This window comes from Sinocyclocheilus grahami, unplaced genomic scaffold, assembly GCF_001515645.1.
Source record: "Sinocyclocheilus grahami isolate Dianchi unplaced genomic scaffold, SAMN03320097.WGS_v1.1 scaffold1352.1, whole genome shotgun sequence".
In the NCBI taxonomy this organism is placed as follows: Eukaryota; Metazoa; Chordata; class Actinopteri; order Cypriniformes; family Cyprinidae; genus Sinocyclocheilus; species Sinocyclocheilus grahami.
In genome coordinates this window covers 51716-60107 of record NW_015506531.1, presented here as the reverse complement: position 1 = coordinate 60107, position 8392 = coordinate 51716, and the positions used below count along the sequence as shown (strand labels likewise).

General features: G+C 45.8%; 1 long non-coding RNA gene across 1 annotated transcript; it reads left to right on the top strand.

The window, feature by feature from the left end:
• The first annotated feature begins 2862 nt into the window (after positions 1 to 2862).
• LOC107569499 (uncharacterized) lies at positions 2863 to 8059 on the top strand. The gene is made up of 3 exons (XR_001606901.1): positions 2863 to 2873; positions 5822 to 5824; positions 7923 to 8059. It is a non-coding gene; the product is annotated as an uncharacterized lncRNA (long non-coding RNA).
• The last annotated feature ends 333 nt before the right edge of the window (positions 8060 to 8392 follow it).

Genomic DNA, 8392 nt, shown 5'->3' with positions numbered 1-8392 from the left:
CCAATGGAACCATTGCCATCACTTCTATTCTGCCAGTGCCCAGAGAAAGCGTCTGCCGAACAGGAATCACAGACAACACTCACCTCGCCATCTATGCTGTCTCAACACAGCCCACGACAGAATCACCTGCACAGATGACCGTCAAGGCCCAGAGCCCCTTAAATGACTCAACCATGGAGGAACCCTACACCGGGTTCAGCGCACAAATCAAACAGATCCTGAGTGAGGTGGATGCCCTCCACAAGGAAGCATATCGCCAAGGACTCAAAGAGGTTCTGTACAAGTACAAGGACTCCTTCGCAAAGGACTCCCTGGACTGTGGACTGACCAACATCCACAGTGTGCGCATCCCGACAAGCCCAAATGCACCACCCACATTTGTGCGACAGTACAAGATTCCAATAGCGTCATATGAGCCAGTGCAAGAAATTGTTGACTCCATGCTGGAAAAGGGGGTCATCCGGCCCTGTAACAGCACATACTCTGCTCCGATATGGCCAGTCATGAAACCCAACGGCAAATGGTGGCCCACTATCGACTACCGCAAGTTGAACCAGCAAGAACCCTTGTCACGGTGGCCAATGACCCAGTTGGACCAAGAGATTCCCAAAATCAGAGGCTCAACGATCCTTTCCACAATGGACGTCGCCTCTGGATTTTGGACGATCCCTGTCCACCCTGATGACCAACACAAGTTGGCATTCACCTTTGCCAATCAACAATACACCTTCACACGGTGTCCCTTTGGCTATGCCAACTCACCAGCTGAATTCAACATCTTCCTGAACAAAGCATGCCCTGATGCCAAAACCAGAGGCAACCTCGTTTACGTGGATGATGTGCTTTTGAAAAGCTCAAATGTGGCAGACCACCTCAAAGAAATCGATCACGTCCTGTACCAGCTGACAACAGCAGGAGCAAAGATCGCCCTCCACAAAGAACAATGGTGCAAAACCAAAGTTAAATATGTCGGTCTGAAGCTACGAAGCTTTCTGGGAGTGTGCAATTACTCACAACAGTTCATTGAAAACTACGCTGACATCGCACGACCACTAACCTCCCTACTGAGAAAGGACGAACCCTTCGTCTAGTCGGAAGCCCAGGACACGGCTATGAGCGAGCTCAAACAACGCCTGGCCTACCCAGACCCAGGAAAAGAGTTCTATCTGGACGCTGGATTCTCCAATCACTGCCTCAGTGCAGGCCTGTACCAGCTCCATGACAAAGACAAGTGAGTGGTCGCTTATGCCAGCAAAACACTGCTTCCCCCAGAATGCAAATACTCAGACTGCGAAAAAGATTAGCTTTGCACTGTGTGGGCCATCCAGCGTTTCTCCAACTACATTGGAGCTCAGAAAGTTACCTGTCACCAGCCAGTAACCTTCCTCAACAGCCAACGAATCAGAGATGGCGTGGTAACCAACGCACGCATAGCTACTTGGCTAATGACGCTCCAAGGACGGGACGTCGAGGCAAGATATGCCCAAAACCACAGATCATATCAAGAAAACGGGCTAGCAGCCTGCCAGAACTGTTCAACGGACACGCTGCGCACAGCAGCAGAACCCAAAGAACCGTTACCGCCACAAATGACAAACCACAGGTACTTCGATAAGAATGTGTGCGAAGGGATGCCCACAGCATATGTCGATGGCTGCTCCAACAATCAACAGGGCAACTTGAAAGCGGGAGCGGGAGTGGTCTGGCTCAACAATAACCCTTGCCCGCCACAAAAATTCAAATTAGGCCCTCACTCATATTGCGATATGCCGAAATAGCGGCCATCCTCATTACCCTAAAATTTGCTGCATCCCACAACATCAAAGAACTCCTCATCTGTACCGACTCGAACTATGCCCGTCTAGATGAGAGTAGTACCTGTACGAAACTGTAATACCAAAGTATGGTACTACAGCTTCGCCCAACCAAGGCATAACGCTCCCCATCGCCTGTCAAAGAAATTCCTACCTCACTGGACAGGACCCCATGAGATTGGGCACCAGGGCTCCAACCGACAGGAAAAGGGGGAAGATCAAGCCAACTGACACAGACCGACAATCTCATACTCTACACTACACTGACATAACTTCTGTCATTCTAGGAAAACATATAGCCACCTTGCGTAGACACAACACTTACACATTCTCCTCCACCGCACTGCTAGGACCAACCTCTAGTAGAGAGAAGGTACTCCACACATGTGACACTCGTTTGCTGTCTCAACTCATTTGGTGTCCTTGTGTCTCTTTGTTGTTTTTCCTTTTTGTCTCTCTTTGTGTTTTTCGTTTCCCCCTCTCACTACAATTTCCTTTCCCCTCTAGTCCCCTCATCAGGGAACTCCCTTACCTCATCTTTAAATCCAGGTCCCGAAACTAGGATTGACTCCTTTCACCAAAAAAATGTTTTTTTGTTGTTGTCGTAAATCGTTGAGAAAAGCCGTCGCCAACCAAATTGAGGCAACACAAGCCGAAATCGTCAGAAGCCCAGGGCTAGTTGACACACCAGCGCATACAGCTTCCCTCACCTACGATCGACACAACACTGCCACGCGCATTATCCTACCCAACCAAACTTTATGGATCAATGTCCCTAAGGGTTCGATCCTCCATATTGATGATTTAGCATTGTATCACCTTACCGACGACGAGTATCAGGCCGAACTCGAAATCTCACCCTTCTTCAAACAGCATTCCTTCGTCCTCGATCCAGAATTGAAAGAAAGGATCAGGGAGGAAGGAACGCAACTTATTGATTTGACTCCTGTTCATACAGCTCTAGAAGCTATTGCTCGCCTTCCACCCGCTGGCGCGCCAATCATTCGGTCTTGGTCTGCCGCTGACACAGCGCTTTGCGTTTCTACTATTGTAGGATATGTTTTGACTCTGACACTTGCCTTCCTCCTCCACAAGCGAGTGAATGCCATTCAAGAGTCTTTCAACAAGTGCATATTCTGCGTCCTGCGCATGTTCCGACGTGATAAAACTGACCAAGAACCTGAACCTGAACCTGAGAACTCAACCAACCTGATTGAGATTACGCCTATACCGCCTCGTCGAACCTCTGACAATTAGAGCAATCTAAATGACACAATAATGATACAAGTAATCCTAAATAATGCACCCCTATGTCTTCTCAAGTTTCTAACCTGATTATTCCCAAATTACCCATGTCCTGCACCCGGATTCAGTCAGTGATGGAGATGTTGTTTGTGTCTTGTTTGTGTCTTGTGTGTGTCTGTTCTCTCTTGCCTCTTGTTCCAGTGCCCGCTGACGTTCGCAATGGGAACCTCACCGAGCAAAAGGGGGATATATGTAGGGATTTCTATCATGAACGGACACTGATATGCCATAGAAACAGCTCATCGTGAGATGACGAACCAATCTAATCAAGAGATAACACAGAGATCTTTTGTATCAGGACTACAACTTATAGATACCTCGTGATGTCTTGTGACCGCCAATGAATGAACTACTACATCCAACAGGAAGATGATGAGCAATTTAATCAAACCCCTAGGCTTGCAAAACAACGGACCTAAAGAACAGTGATAATGTGATTAAATCAAACTCAGCAAACCACCGCGTGACGTGTATGGACCTCAGGAAATTCCCCCTCCCTTCCTTTCTCTATTAGCAGAGGAAATGCAGACATTGCATGGACCAAGTTTGAAAGACAATCATTTAAAATCATTTAAAGTATCGGAGCAATATACTCCCAAATAATATGCTTTCTGTTTGATGTGTTTATTGTAACCTATGAAGTTTAATCGATATTTTATAACCTTTTTTTTAATAGATAAAGTGATTAAAGGTACTCTGTGTATGCCAGATATGCAAAGTTTAGGCTTGTGGGAATGGTCATGATATTTAAATAACCTTGGTTTGAATGAAAATGTGGTATTTTGAACAGTGTGCTGTACGACACTTTATAAGAAGTTATTAAAACTTGCAGGAATACGCTTCACTGGAAGCATGTGATTCATGCATGATAAGGAGCAGTATGGGGCATGGCTAAGCCCCACAGCCACCATCTGATTGGAACAATGACCTGTGGGATGGACCAACATCGAGCCTACTTAAAAGGGACACAAAGCTCTCTCGCGCTCGCTCGCTCGCTCTCTCTCTCAAGACCTTTGGCTTTCAATTTGGTGACCACGCTAAAAGCGCTCCCATGCCGTAACATTGCACGAGCGAGACTCCAAAACTCAAACACTTCAGCTGAAACTCCGCGACTGCCGAACTTCAAAGTCTAAAGCCAAGCAAAAGGAAATCTTAGAAGAACTCCAAACATCACTCTCCGTGCTCAAGGCAACCAAATTTCGAAGCTCCTCCGTCACAAGGCAACCTCCAATCACCACGGAAGGCTTCACCTAAACGTCATCTCAGCAACCAATTCGAAACCTCTGCTTTGTGATTCTCTCGGGTTGAATTTAAAACCACTTGTGGAAACGAGTTAGAACTTTGGGAACTTCATACAAACTCCGTAACTTTCATTCTTCCAAACTGTATGTATGTGTGTTTTAGCTTAGTTTTAATGTAATCTAGAATAGCCAATAAATTCGTGTTTCATTTATAAAGAATCATTGTCTGGTGTCGTATAATTTTAAAGTCAAACCTTGCCAAGATCACGTTACCTAGCTCGTAGCTTACTTATCAAAGAACGTATTAACCCTTGGCCAGGGAAATACAAATATTAAAAGTGTTAAAATATACTGAGGTCAACGGCTCGCTGGACGACCGTTGATAAGGTGTAAACAATTTGATTTGAAATCAGTTCTAATCAGGTTGACTTCGAATTTTCAGATTCGAGTCCTCTCAAAACCTGAGTGAATTAATAATAATTAATTCCCTAATAAAAGTAATCAGACATTACATTAGTTACTGTCCGCCTCTGGATGCGACCCATCATTCCTGAGGCTCTGGTGGCCCAGCTGTTGTGCTGCTTCCATACCCAGTAGGGCTGTCAAAATGGCTGAAAAACAAAATTAGAATTTTGTACTTAAATATTGTCAAAATTCGAATTATATTTGAATTTAAAATGCATAATTTCAGTTAGGGTGAAGAAAAGCTTTTGGCTTCTCTTCTGAGGCCACAAGAGGGCATATCGAGTAAAAATATTACTAATGCATGTTTATTCAAAGCATAAGATAAAATGACTATCTGTGGAAAAAAGTGCATAATGTGCACAATGTTTAAAATAATGTTTGTAAACCAATTATAATTAAGTTGCTTAATCAACTATAAACAAAACAGCATCGTGTATGTATGCATAGTTTAATACAAAGGGCCGAAAGCCAATCACACAGAGTACATTTCTCATTTAAAAACATTAGATAACCCCCCCTGCCATATAGTCTTGATATACATTTTTTTCAAAGTTAAACTTGCATTAATTTTACATGGCTTTCTAAACATGTGGCTCTTTTGTGCGAGATGCGAGTGCAACGGTGATAGATGTCCCTCTAGAAAATGGTAACGGCTTGGTTTCAGTTTTGATGTAAACAAGATCTTCTCCGCATTGATATTCTCTTTTTCCACAATATTTTTAATGAACAACACAGCAGCACCGCATCTAGTGGCTGCAACTGGATAGGCTAACAAAAACATTATAATGCAATGACACTTACATCGTCATTAGTCACTCCAGTCCGGGAGCTCACAGAGTCCACTTCAGAGCCTGCTCCAGTTCGGAAGCTCTCAGAGCTCATTAAGGAAGTCACTCCAGTCCGGGAGCTCACAGGAACCGTTGCGGAGCAATCGGCTTGTCCTGTTGCAACCGTTGAGGCTGGTACTAACCTCTCTCTGCTCTTGTTTTTGCTGAGAGGGTTTTCTGTCCCACCAGTGTTGCCTGACAGGATTCCGGCTCCGCTCTGGTTGCCCGCCTGGGTTCTGGTTTGGCAGGAGCCTCACTGGCTCACTTCTCCGGCTCCGTCCTGGCTATCTGCTGGGGTTTATTCTCTTTTTCCACAATATTTTTAATGAACAACACAGCAGCACCGCATCTAGTGGCTGCAACTGGATAGGCTAACAAAAACATTATAATGCAATGACACTTACATCGTCATTGTCACAGTGTCTGGTTGTGGTGCCCAATCAGAACCCTTCCGCAGGGATTTTCCCACCACCTCTATCCTTCAGACTCCCACTAAGCGGCGAAGGGCGAGAAGGAGGACAGCAGAGCCTGCTCCAGTCCGGGAGCTCACAGAGCCCACTCCAGAGCCCGCTCCAGTCGCCGGCCCCGCCTTGGCTTTCCACCCTGCCGGTTCCGCTCTCATACCCTGGTCTACCTCTGTCCCCTGACCCCCTTCCTTTGCACGGTCCTGGCCCGTCATCCCTCCCCTGGTCTGCCTCAGTTCCATCTCCCTCCTGAACTTTTATGTTTTCTGGTGGAGTGTCTGGTATCCGCTCCGTAGAGGGGGGGTAATGTCACAGTGTCTGGTTGTGGTGCCCTGGACTGGCCACTTGAGGGCGCTCTCCTGTTTCAGTGTTATATGTTTTGAACTCCAGTTCCCATAGTCCCTTGCCTGTCGTGTCTGTTCTGATCATTATCACCTGTTAGTCATTTACTCATCCTCCCATCTATATATACCATGCTCACTCTGTCTGTCGTTGCTGCAGTACTGTATTTGTTATCTGATGTTGATGTTGTCTAGCGTTACACCATGTTATCTGTTCCCTGTGTTTTTGGATTACCTTTAGCCATGTTTTTGTTCTGTTCTATTTATTTATACTTTAATAAAACTGCACTTGGATCTTACCTTGTTTTCTCCTGGCATTCCGTGACAGTCATTGCATCTCATGCCACTGATAAAGCTGCCTGACGCACTCCTAAAATTCGAATATAACGTTTTTGTATTCGATTGTGGATTTTTATTTTAAATTCGACGAATATTCAAAATTCATTTTTTTTACAGCCCTAATACTGTCACGGGTTGCTACTGTGAGGAGCATGGAACAAGGAGACCAGGAGTACAAATCAAGGAGTTTATTTACATCGCAGGGAATCACGTAGCACAAGGGAGTTGACATTGACAATACCAGACAACACTAACTAAAAGGACTCAGATTTTTAAACACAGGATGACGAGGGATTAAGGAGACACTCTGGCACTGGAGTGAGTTTTGGGGCTGGAGCCGACACTGGAGTGAGCTCTGGGACTGGAGCAGACACTGGAGCGAGCTCTGGGGCTGGAGCTGACACTGGAGTGAGCTCTGGGGCTGGAGCTGACACTGGAGCCTCATGAACGCATGGCGGGCTTGCTATATTATCGTCCGTTGGGCTTGCCATATGCACTGCCGGCTGACTTGACTCGGGAACTACCACAGACGGCGGCAGACTGGTTCTGGCTCTGGACCGGACACTCCCCAGACACCGGAAGACACCTTCCCTCCAACTTAGCCCAGTGGTGTCTGGGAGGTCCACGGGGTGATGGTAGTTGGCCCCGAGCCAGAACAGCTGATTAAGGACGGCGTCCTCTAAAGCCGTCACCGCGGCAAGCTTGCAGAACTCCCTGGCGTACTCGTAGAAGGGGAGATCTTCAGACTCACCAATCTGGTGGAGAATCCCTCCTCTCTTTGGTGTCTCCTCTACCTCCCCCCTTTACCTTGTGCCTCTTACACACCGGAGGGGAAACCCACAATATGGACATTATGATGTAGTAAATTCCAAATGGGGCTAGAATTCTTTCCCTCAGATGCCGTAGGCTGGGGGAGGGGTCTATGTGACAGTGCCACATGAGGGATATGTTTTAACTGCTCTGCATGTAACAGTACATTTGTGTATCAGAGTTTTAAATGGTTTTACATGTTTCCCTGTCCATTTGAACCCCTCGTAAAGGAGACCTATTATGCCCCTTTTTACAATATGTAATATAAGTCTCAGGTGTCCCCAGAATGTGTCTGTGAAGTTTCAGCTCAAAATAGCCCACAGATCATTTATTATTTAATTTCGAAAATGCCTATTTTAAGTGGAAGCACAAACACGCTGTTTTTTTGTGCGTTGTCTTTTTAAATGCAAATGAGCTGCTGCTCCGTGCCCCCTTTTCCAGAATAGAGCTGCACAATTACAGCTCGTACCTGCTAAAAACATCTGTTTTGGTTCTGATTATCATGTTTATCCCGCTGAAATCATGCGTTTTAAACCATATTAGTGTAAACTTCTGATATACAGTTTTCTGAGTGCACACATCTGAAGCACATGGACAGAAAGCGGCTGTCACAGCATGTGAGCAGGGCAGGACTTAGGGGGTGGGGGCCCCTGTGCTTGAGGTTATGTTTGGGCCCTATACCTACACTACAAATGCCCTCAAATAGAACATCATTATGGAGTAACATAAAATACACAAACATATGCATTGAGGTTCATAAATAGTACAATTAATATGCAACATGTC